The sequence below is a fragment of the Salvelinus alpinus genome, chromosome 27, assembly GCF_045679555.1.
Source record: "Salvelinus alpinus chromosome 27, SLU_Salpinus.1, whole genome shotgun sequence".
NCBI classification, from domain to species: Eukaryota; Metazoa; Chordata; class Actinopteri; order Salmoniformes; family Salmonidae; genus Salvelinus; species Salvelinus alpinus.
In genome coordinates, this window is record NC_092112.1 from 44,789,712 (window position 1) to 44,801,779 (window position 12,068).

Below are 12,068 nucleotides of genomic sequence, written 5' to 3' on the forward strand. Positions count from 1 at the left end.
TTCTGCTTACACATGTCTATTAATTAACTCTATGTTTTCTGTCTCAATACTTCTGAGAGAACAGTCTAGATACTGGAAAATCAACCATAGTCATGAATTTTCACCTACAGAAGCAGCCATGATGATACCCACAGAGAGAGAGGCTGGCCCACAAACCAACAGGTAAGACAGTGAGAAGTGCCTCTCCAAGCTCATAGAGTTCATAGACTAAGGATCTGTCATAGTGTGAATCAATCTGAATGATCATACATTATATGATCTGTGGCGAAATTATATTATCTTAAGTCTAGAGGGTGTATTGCATGTGTTAACTTGTAGGAGAGGCAGCCATGATATTTTATTTTTGATCATTGTGTAGAGTGGAGATTGATTAATTTCATGCCAAGCTTTTTTTATGAAAACAGTTAACTGTGCATGTTGCTGGTAATTATTATAATATTATCTGTATTATAAATTGAAAATATTATGTTATTTTTCAAATCATACAGTATTAAGAGCAGCCGTAGTAACAACCTGACATTGGGGAAGTGAGAAATAAACTAGGAAAGTTGTATACACTAGCAGAGAACGAGTACAAAATGGTATCACCACATTCTCTCTACAACACACACACTCATACTCCCTAGCCATTTTCTGGCAGCATCCGCACTCACACCAGTTTATGTCACCACTACTCCGACCCTCTAGCTGAGTTATTTCAGGCGGCATATCTGTGTAGTTACTGCAACGAGAACAAACTCTTTGATCTGGGGCAACGATCGTCTCAAACATGAAGGGCTTCAGTAGGTTTATTGGCTCCCTAACTAACGTTATTTAATCTTCTGCCATAAACTCATTCTCTGACTTGGAGCTACTCAGTAAATTCAGCCATTTTTGGGAGTTCCAACATTTTTCTCCTGCCAGTGATGCAACAATGCCAATATGACGATTTACAGTTACAGTTAGCTGGTGTTCTAAATCCTGGTGTTTCCATTCCGCTTTAAAGAGGGGGTGGTGGAGGATGAGGGGCGACCCCCTGAACTACTGGTTAACCTGCCTGGGATCATGGCCGGTGTGGGGGTGGTAATGGGGGCGTTGGAGGCCGTAATGGGGGCGTTGGAGGCCATAGAGGAGGAGCTGGCCAAGGCCTCCCCCAAATTCACTCAGACGTCCTGCAAGCTCCATCACAAGCTGGAGGAGGGGGAGGAGCTGGCTTTGGGGGCGTTGTGTTTGGTGTGGAGGACATAGTAGAGTCAGATAAGGACAGAGCTGGACCAGTTGTATGCTGCAGTTTCCAGGCCAGCATTCCAGAGGAGTTTGTAAGGTGCTGGGCCGTCGAGATGGTCTCTGCCCTGGACTCACTGCATCAGGAGGGCATCGTCTGCAAGGACCTCAAACCCAAAAACATCCTTATCAACAGCAAAGGGCAGGGGTCACACAGCTCTACTGAAGGGACAGGGCTTTCACATGTGATGGATGTTTTTAGGCCATATACATCAAAAGTAAACTGCCATCATAGTCATCGTTTACCCCCAAATCAAGACATTTTCTTACCTGTAAAGTGGTCTCCAAAGTCAAGCCAAGTCCTGATTCATTGCCACGTCTTGTGTAGATCCAGTAATATGCATTAGGAAAAATATGCGGGCCTCTAATCTAATTTCCACTCTCTCTCTGTCTACCAGTAGAGAAGTTATGAAACAATGTACTCTCAGTTCTTATTGAACTTTGAGAGATATCACTCTGGTGGGGGATTTTTCCTCATCTTTGGCTTATCCTTCAAAGCTTAGTCTCTATGGTAGTTCTACTAGATGTATTCAAAGAGACAGGACATACCACTCATACTTCCGTCTCTCAGTTCGAACTGTTAGGGTTTATGCACTATAGCCTGCTAGCATATTGTTTTGTTACACACACACAAACAATACAGATGTGTGTAAGGACTGACCAACACAGTCAATCTGGAGAGGGGAGGGGTGCATCTCTCTAGGCCAACCACGGAGGTTAGATTACTGGACAATACCATATTAGGAACTGTTTCAGTGTAGAATCGACAGACACAAGACGGATCTAATCTACCCAGCAACCAGATGTGGACAAAGGAAAGCACTAAGGGACTTGGACAAGTCCGAGGGCCAGCAAAGGCGGGGCAAAGTCTAAACCGCGCCCAGCCTCTACTGTGATAGGCCAACAGACGCGTTGGAACTACGTCATCACGGTATAAGAACAGCTGTTTACGTACTTCCTGCCAGTTCCCTGATCTACCCTGCGCGGAGATACAGTGAACCCGTATATACGAAAATTGCATTTGCCATTCATTGCTTGCGGTAATTAAACATAATTAAAGAAAGTTAGCAGACCTTGTTTTTATTTATCCTGATACCGGATGTGTTACATGCAGCGTTCACAGAACCGATACCAATAGTTTGGGAACTCCCTCTTTGTTTTACACCGACCCAGGCTAGAAAATATTTCTCACCTTTTCCGTTTCCAGTCCCATCATCTTTCTGCACCTCTTTACAGCCACTTGTCTAATTAGCTGAGTGGCTGTTGGTCTCCCTGTGTCTCTGTGTGTAGTTATTGTTCTAAATGGCCATCACCAGCCCAGGCTAGTGTTGTGCATCAGTCTGGCTAGCCCAGGCTCAGGCTAATAGCCCCTGCTAGCTAATGACACCATTAGTCCTAATGATAGCACTAGCCGTTACCAGCTAAACAGGAGTAATCACTGGGGCCGTGCACTGCTGGAAAACCTCTGTTAAAAGGGAAGAGAGGAAGAAGTAAGGAAAAGAGGGGTGTTGTAGAGGTGAGCTGAGTGGACTGCTTTGCAGAGAGAGAGAGAGAGAGTCAGCGCATTAGCGACCCTTTGACTTGTGCAGTGTGACACCAATATTGAATTGGTCGCTAAGGTGCCAGTGAAATGTTTTTTTTGCTGGTCATGTTTGTTTTTGGTTCAGAATAAAAAATAAAATAGTTCATCAAGATTTATTGAAACAGCAAAGGGTATGCAACAATGGGTATGTAGACCAGGTATTCAAAAGGTTTGGTCCGAAGTCTTGGTTGAATCTTTGCGCTGTGCAATTCAATCATCAATTCAAATCAATCATCAATTTCTATGAACATTTCTAAAGGCTTTCCCAAAAAGCCTTCCCAATTAAATGTTGACTGCAAAGTAGGCTTATGATGATGATTTGTATCAATTGCGGGACATTTGTTTTGCAAACTGCCATCACATGTAGCTTTTATTTTGCACTGTACAGTACCAAACACAATGGTCTCTTGCTAGGTGAAATTAAATTAAAGGGCAACTGCACCCTCCAAATGTTTTTTATTTTATTGTTCCCAGACCTGAAATGTGGTCTGCTGGCATGGTTTAAGCATTGTTGTTTTTCTATAAAAAGTGTGATTTTTTTAGAGTGAAAAACGGAAATAATATATTTGTGAAAACTGAATTTACCTAAAGATAAAACTGATTTTACAGGACCTTACAACTGTAGATTGACTGTTCAAAACAAATTTGAGATTGATAGTTTGGTTTTATTTTATTCCTCCAATGTAAATATGATATTGTCAAGTTAAAATTTAGTTATTTGTATATAGAGGGTAGGTCATTATAGGATATAGGTTTTCCCAGACCAGTATTCTTTTCATTCGGGCCAGTAGCTTTCAGTTGGCACTGGCCCGATGTGCCACTGGCAAATGTATCTGATTGTCAAGCCTTGCAAGGGTATGCTAATTTAAAAGATGTCTAGTTATTATTAGCCTGTCAAAGGCGATCTACACACACTAAGAGATGTTGTGAGTGCCTTGAGAGTTGTCTTTCAGTGATGTCTTTATAACATGAACAAGATTTGAACCCACACTTATCGCAGAGAATTAAACTTAGTAACAGATGCACAGAAGGCCACATTTTTTGTGTGACTATTGATGAAAGGCGATTACTGTCATCCATTGTTTTTACATATTTTGAAAGGCTTAAAATGTACAGAAGAAAATATACATTTAGGGACAAGCTGGATGTAGTTCCCATAGTGTCCTATAGAGGGCGGTGTTGTGCCAGCATGCATTACGGTGGAGTGACTGACCTCTCCTGTGGCCTGGCATATTGTTTAAAGGCTGACTAAACACACTGCTGTTATGCGCAAGACCCCACCGGACCACCTTGCAACTTAATGCCTTTAGGTGGTTGTGTGTGTGTGCATGTTTATTTGCGACACTGTGCACGATACTGTACTAGAACACCAGACAACAGGGGACACATAGTTAACATATGTGTCGCTCGAAAAAACAAAAATGACAGATGTATTTACCTTTAAGTGTGTGTGTTACTTGTCTCCCTCTCTCACACCCCTATCCCCCCTCCCTCAATCCTTGTGTCCAAACAAAATGTATGGCAGAGTAATAAGTCTGAAAGCAAAGCACCATCTCGCTCCACACATAATATTCAAAATGCACAGTAGCCGAAGCCTCAGGAAGGCCAGAGCAGCAGAAGCACCATTCATGTATTAAAGCCCTCTAATGGAGATGGGAACACATGTCCCAGAGGTCAGCAGGAGTTGTTGCACTAAAGACAGATGAGGGAGGGATAAGCAGGCAGAGGTTGGGGATTTTGTAGGTCAGATAGAACCATTCTTATAGGGGTCATTCATTCCAGATGTAATTGAGTGTTGGCTGTACTTCTTCTAATTTGAGAAATATGAAGATATGGTATTCTTTTGATGGGTTGGGGTGACTAAGTCTAGATTCTGAATAGATATAGCTCCAGATATAGGACTAATTGTCAAAGCATGTCTAATCTATATGTCTTTCTGGTTAGTTTGGTTCTGTTTGTGCACTGTTCATTGGGCAGCATGTGATAGGTGTAGTAGCCATGAGGTTCCAGCAGGGGGATTCATGCTCTGTCTGTGAGTCTGTCAGTGTGTCTGTGCGTCTCTTGCCTGTGAGTCTCTTGCCTGTGAGTCTATTTCAGTCTCTGTGTGTCTCTCAGTGTGTCTGTGAGTCTCTGCCTGTGAGTCTCTTTCAGTCTCTGTCTGCCAGTCTGTCTGTGAGTCTGTTTGTGATTCTTTGCCTGTGGTAGTCTGAAGTCCATATAACTGGTCTCTGACTCTCTTCAACTTCTCTCTCTCTCTTTACCACTTTCTTTCTCTTCATCTCACTTTCACTCACTCTGTCTTACTCTCTTTTTCATTCTCTGTTTCAATCTCACTCACTCCCTTTCATTCTATCTACCTCACTGTCATTCTGTCTGATGATAATATGTGCATTGTCACAATTTGAATCGCCTGATTCACTTAAAGATATGCCTTAGATTCCTCTTTTTTTGGCTGTCTTAAGTTTCCCCATTTATATTCAGAGCTAAAGTTCTCAAAACCCAACGTCAACTGTGCCAATCAGAATAGGTAGAAGTTTCTACCTGAAGCGTGAGAATCTCCAGACTCTCCGGACCTCATCTCCTCACTTCCCACTCCCTCCTGAATCGTTTCCCCCTTGAAAAATGGCTCTCGGTTGCTTTTGGGGAAGTGGAGAAGAGACAGGAGAACAGAGAAGGTTCCTCCTGGCCCTAAGAGAGGAGAAGAGAGAATAATTTTCTTAATAAACAACTGACCAAGGGAGAGGGAACTCCTATAGCTCCTTTAGTTAGCTATAGAGAAAAGGGAAGCTATGCTGTGTACTGAGTCTGACATCACACCTGGGCTGAGAATACTCTGTTCCCTACCTGGCTTTGCATTCCCTTGCTCTCACTGATTTTGTAAAGATCAGCCAAGGTTCTCGTTCCTAGATGGAATGAGAAAGACACTGAGGAAAGGAGAGAAACAGTTTAGTATGTAGAAACATTTAGAATTTACTCACGTGTATTACAGTCATGTAAAACGGAGGCTTACTGTATGAGTGGGTTTAGTTAGTCACCCATGTCCCATGCTGTGCATTCCCCCCTCTTTCTCGCTCTCTTTGCCCCTTTCTCCCTCTCTTCCGGACTTGCTCTGACAGAGCAGTAAGTGTAGCCAGCTCCACTGTCTTTTCCCTGCAGCTCCTCAGACATTAATCCATTGTGATGACAATCGACCTTGCTGTGAGACGTGTGTGTGTGTGTGTCCAGTATCCCACCCCCAAGCTCATAACCACGCAGGTATCACTAGTCTATTCAATGACAATCTCTTCTCCTTGGCTGTCAAAATAGTGGTCATCTGGAGCCCTGAAGACTTGTTGCTCAGTTGGCTGTGTGTGTGTGTGTTTGTGTGTGTGTGAGCACACAGACTGGATGCTCCTAAGGGGCGGCCAGAGGGGAGGAGTATCATACTCCTGTCTGGGGCTCTCTAACCTTGGCTGGAAGAGAGCTGCACAGCTCCCTGGAGCCTACTGAAGGAGCCGGGGCTTTGTCTCTCCTCCCGTATCCGAGGAGCCTGGTCACTGGGTAAATGTTCTCTGACCCCTAGGCCCCGGCCAAAGGGCTACCAGGCACCCTTTGGAGAGAGGAGCAGAGAGAGACACAAGGGGCCATCTGGTGCCCAGTGGAACACACATCACACACCCACCAGTGGCCCCCAGCTGACCTGCCTGTCACTCTGGCTGTGTGTCTCTGCTTCCCTAACCTCCTCTGTGGGTGAGAGTGCCAGGGGCCAGGGGCCTGGAGGGGCCAGGGAGGTAGGGATGGAAATAAAGACGAATGGATGGAGGGAGAAAGGGAGGTGGAGTTATGGGAAGGATGCACGGCCCACACCACGTTCACCTTGAATGGGTCTTCCAGTGTAGTGACCTGGGGGCTCGTCTTCAGGGGTAGAAAAGAAAGACAACGGAAAGAGAGAGAGAGCGCGAGTGTGTGTGTGTGTGTGTGTGTGTGTGGACAAACACAAACAGACAGGCTGTATAAAAAATAAACACTTATCAAGCCATCAGCTAAAAGTGCATGGTGCAATTTAAGAAACAAACATTCCTTGGTAGCCACAGTTCTTAATTATTGGCAGGGCTAAACTATTTATAGAATAGTCCCTAGGTCTTCCTTAATTGTCCTGTTACCCATTTGGATGGCCTCAAGCACAAACGAGGATGCTGAGGGGAGGACGGCTCATAATAATGGCTGGAACGGAGGTTGATGGAATGGCATGAAACACATGGAAACCATGTGTTTGGTATATTTGATACCATTCCACTTACTCCACTCCAACCATTACCACGAGCCCGTCCAACCAAATTAAGGTGCCACCAACCTCCTGTGCCCTGCCCCTATTGGTGGGGCACTTGAGACAGTGCAGGCATCATCCAAGGGGAAGCAGTTGGAACTGCAGGTTAAGGACATGGGTGCTGCCCCCAGGATGTCATAGACCTTCCTCCTGGCCTGCTGCTCAAACATACTGTACATTAGGGGCATTTGGAGAGCTCTTCTAGAGTAAGGTGTCTGTTTCAATGTGTCAGATATAAAATCCTTGTTTTGAAAATAGTTGAGTGACTTAAAGTGTAACCTGTGGGGTCTCACCTGAGGGGTATACTACAAAAGAGGATCAAGGAGTTAGCCTGCTAACTTGCCAAAATAACAATTTGTTCTGAAAGATAAGCTTGAAATGGACATGGTCTACTTAACTGAACAACCCAAAACACACATCAAAATGGTACTGTATGTGTCATTTGATATTTCTCTCTCTCTCTCTCTCTCTCGTCCATTTCTATGCTTATCTGATATCGTGCGCAAGATGATCTTGTAAGATGATTTTGTATTTTCGTAATTCAATCTTGTACATTGTGAAGTATAAAGAGATTGATAGAAGTCGCAAAACATATTATTGATAAGCAATCGATCATAAGAAGTGGAGCTTAATCAATATTTCATTCTGTACTTGTGTTGGTGTGCAAGTAGACGGCTCGGACAGTTACCAACCTCATCATATTTTTGCTTGTTAAAAACTACCGTTTTTTTTTTTACATGCTTTGTATGCTCTAAATTGAGTTTGGCTTTAGCACAAGCTAGTGAATTCCAGTTCACCTAGGTTGGTTGTTGTTCATGAAAAAGTTCGACATGCTTTACTTCAGCCTCCAACCTTTCCCTATTTTCCATCCTAAGCTTCTTGATCAGAGAGGCTTGGGAAATGATATCACCCCTTATGGTTGCTTTAGCAGCATCCCAGATAGTTGCAGCTGAGACAGGAGAGAGTTGATTGTCGAGGCAGTAATGTGATAAAATTTAAATGATCACTGAGCAGAATCCTTCATTGTTAAGCAGAGACATATTAAGTCACCAATATTGCATTTATTTTTTGGGGGGCCAATTTCAATATCTATATACACTGGGGCATGGTCAGAAATGACTATAGAACCAATAGCACATGACTTGACAACATGAATGTAAGTAGCGGGCATGAAAAATAGTCCAATCTGGAGTAGTAATTATGGGTTTTAGAGTAGAAAGTATAGTCTCTGACATTAGAATTTAGCTCTCTCCATACGTCTACTAAACCAGATGAATCACAAACGCTTCTGAGAGCATTTGAAGCTCTATGAATTGAGATCGGAGCAGTTGATTTATCCAAAAATAAAATATCCTGAAATAAACCCAAGTCCCTTGCAGTGTTGATTAAATAATACAATTTGGGGGGAGTCTGTGTTCGGGCTATATACATTTAGTATAGAAATATGTTGACCAAGTACGTTACCTGTAATCAAAATAAATCATCCTTCGGGGTCTGCATCTTGGTGCTCAAATATAAAAGGGACATTTTTATTTGCAAGGATGGCAGTGCCTCTTTTGTTTGAACTGAAAGAAGAAAAGTACACCTGGCACACCCAATCCCTCTTCAGATTAGCATGCTCTGTTGAAGATAAATGGGTCTCCTGTAGCATCGCAATTGAAACCCTTTCCTTTTTTTAAGAATGACCACATGCCCACTGCCCCGAACATTCCAGGAGACTGAACTGTTAAATGAACTGTTTATGTCACAGTAGTATTACAAAAGAACTTAACCCAGACTGAGTAGTGCATCACAAAAACAAAACAATTAATAAGACGGTTGTGTAACCACCACTGCCCGAGTCCCCAAATGAAATGACAGACCCCAAAAACAGTACCAACCCTGTTTTCTGTCACGTTACTAAAAGGAAGCCCATTAAGGGTTTTTAAGAAAAAATCAAATAAGTTTCACTATGTCCTATGTTGAATAAAGGGGAATTAACATAGCTCTATGGACATGTGGATGAGAAATAAGTAACCTAATCTTTTAAATTGTCTTAAGCATCATTGCTATTGCACTCATATGCATGTGCCCAAACACACACACCATACAGTCACATGTAGCCTAGCCTATATAATGAATACAAAAAAAATCTATTGCAGGCCTAAAGTCAATTAATATAGACTAATAATTACGTCACTTTGCCGACCTTGAGGCCCAACTGAAGGAGCAAATTAACAGGAATGACATTGGGCTTTGGCATATTCATTTATGAAGAAATGAAAAAGAACCTCAGCTCTACAAATGAAAAGCGTAATTACATTACACCATAAGGCTTATTAACGATTACTTTGTATACAATGGCATGGTAGATGGTTCCATCTCGAGGTAGTCGGCCATCTATATGCGTTGAATAGACTGCCCAAATAGGGCAAATAAAAGTTACTCACATTCACGTCCATAAACTGACCATGTGTGCACCCTAATAACATAACTAGCACTCTTCACGGATCTGGGTTTCTGTGCCGCTGTTGAGTGGATATTGTCCCTGCAGAAGGTGAGCACAGACTGGGGGTCGTCCAGTACGTGGCTAGCCCCCTGGAAAGTAATCCTCAATTTAGCCGGGTGTATCAGGCCAAATCTGACTCCTGCCTTGTGAAGTTGGGCTTTCACATCTTTGTATGCAGCTCTGCGTCTTGCCAGGTCTGCTGAGTAATCTGGAAAGATATGGATCAGCTTGCCATTGTAGCTGTCCTCTTTCGCGGGAGGTCCGAAGAATTTTCTCTTTGGTCTGGAAGTAATGTAGGCGGACCAGCATTGCTCTGGTAGGGCGACCAGGCTGTGGTTTTGCAGCTAGAATGCTATGCGCCCTGTCGACGACTAAGGGCCTGTCAAATGTCTCTCCGCCGAGGACGTCTTGCAGGAGAGAGGCCATGAACTCGGTAGGATTGCGCTCTTCCGTCCCATCTGGGATTCCGACCACACGTATGTTCTGTCTCCGGGAACGGTTTTCCTGTTAATCTAGATTAACCTTTAGCTTCACGTTTTCGGAGGTAAACTCGTAGTTTTTGGTCTCCAATTCGGTAAACCGCTTATCATTGTCGGTCAATGACGTTTCCATATCCTTTGGGTTTGTGTCGCCATAGTTGACTGGAATTCTCTCATAATTTCAGCTCGTAGACTTGACACAGAGGAACAAAGTTCAGCTATGAAATCAGAGCATAGTGTAGCCATTTCTGTGTGGATGGTGACTAGCATCTCCATAACGTTAGCATCTGCCATCCTGTTGCTAGTCTTCGTCATGTCTTGTTTATCATTTTGTATCGTTTTCCCGGTTCCAAACGTATCCAAGAATGCCACCCAAATGTTGCTCGATCCAGTAGGTGTGCAAAGTTTGTTCTCGTTTTGATAGATAAGGATAAAACATAAAAGTATCAACCCTTAGTGGAGAGGCCTTGGAACACGTCTTTATGTAGCCATGTTGAAACCGCACCCCATGTTAGCAAAATTTGTAAAACAATGTATGAACCTATTACAACTGGAGCAGGCTAACTCTGCTGGGTGTGCAGGCTTCTGTTCCAGCCCAGCAATAACACACATGATTCAATGTATCAAACCTAATTGGTTGATAATCAAGTGTGTTATTGCTGGGCTGGAACGGAAGTCTGCTCACAAAGTAGATCAGGGATCAGTGGAGCGATGTTGGCCACCTCTGGTATTGACTATTTTTTTGTTCACCTGAAATTATGCTTTAGTAATAATAGCCTACTTCATACTAAGATATAAAACCTCTACATATGAGTTAGCTTACTTGTACACTTTGAAATTATATGAAAGAGTGTTGATTATTTGAAGTGAAGTGTTTAAACTTGTTTTAATTGTCAACTTAAAACTATTATTCAAGACAAACCAGTGTCAATGTTGATTAGTCACAGCTCACAATCCTGTCATAAAGAGGGCAAGGGAATCTTCCACTAATTTATCTGTGTAGTATTCTTAAACGAACATTACCTACCTTTTTATTCAGTTGTAAGTGCTCGTTTTAGTTGATTGTCACTTTTTTTTCAGGATATCAGCCATGTGAACCCATTTCGCAGGTGATAATGGAATGCAACGCCAAAGCAGCCATAGGCCTAGACATTGGTTCCCAAGAAGAAGAAGGATGAGTACAACCCCAAGAACACCATCCCAACCGTGAAGCATGGAGGTGGAAACATCATTCTTTGGGGATGCTTTTCTGCAAAGGGGACAGGACAACTGCACCTTATTGAGGGGAGGATGGATGGGGCCATGTATCGCGAGATCTTGGCCAACAACCTCCTTCCCTCAGTAAGAGCATTGAAGATGGGTCGTGGCTGGGTCTTCCAGCATGACAATGACCCGAAACACACAGCCAGGGCAACTAAGGAGTGGCTCCGTAAGAAGCATCTCAAGGTCCTGGAGTGGCCTCGCCAGTCTCCAGACCTGAACCCAATAGAAAATCTTTGGAGGGAGCTGAAAGTCCGTATTGCCCAGCGACAGCCCCGAAACCTGAAGGATCTGGAGAAGGTCTGTATGGAGGAGTGGGCCAAAATCCCTGCTGCAGTGTGTGCAAACCTGGTCAAGAACTACAGGAAACATATGATCTCTGTAATTGCAAACAAAGGTTTCTGTACCAAATATTAAGTTCTGCTTTTCTGATGTATCAAATACTTATGTCATGCAATAAAAGGCAAATTAATTACTTACAAATCATACAATGTGATTTTCTGGATTTTTTTAGATTTTTAGATTCCGTCTCTCACAGTTGAAGTGTACCTATGATAAAAATTACAGACCTCTACATGCTTTGTAAGTAGGAAAACCTGCAAAATCGGCAGTGTATCAAATACTTGTTCTCCCCACTGTAGGTGTTCCTTTTGTCCAGGTGGGAAAGGGCAGTGTGGAGTGCAATAGAGA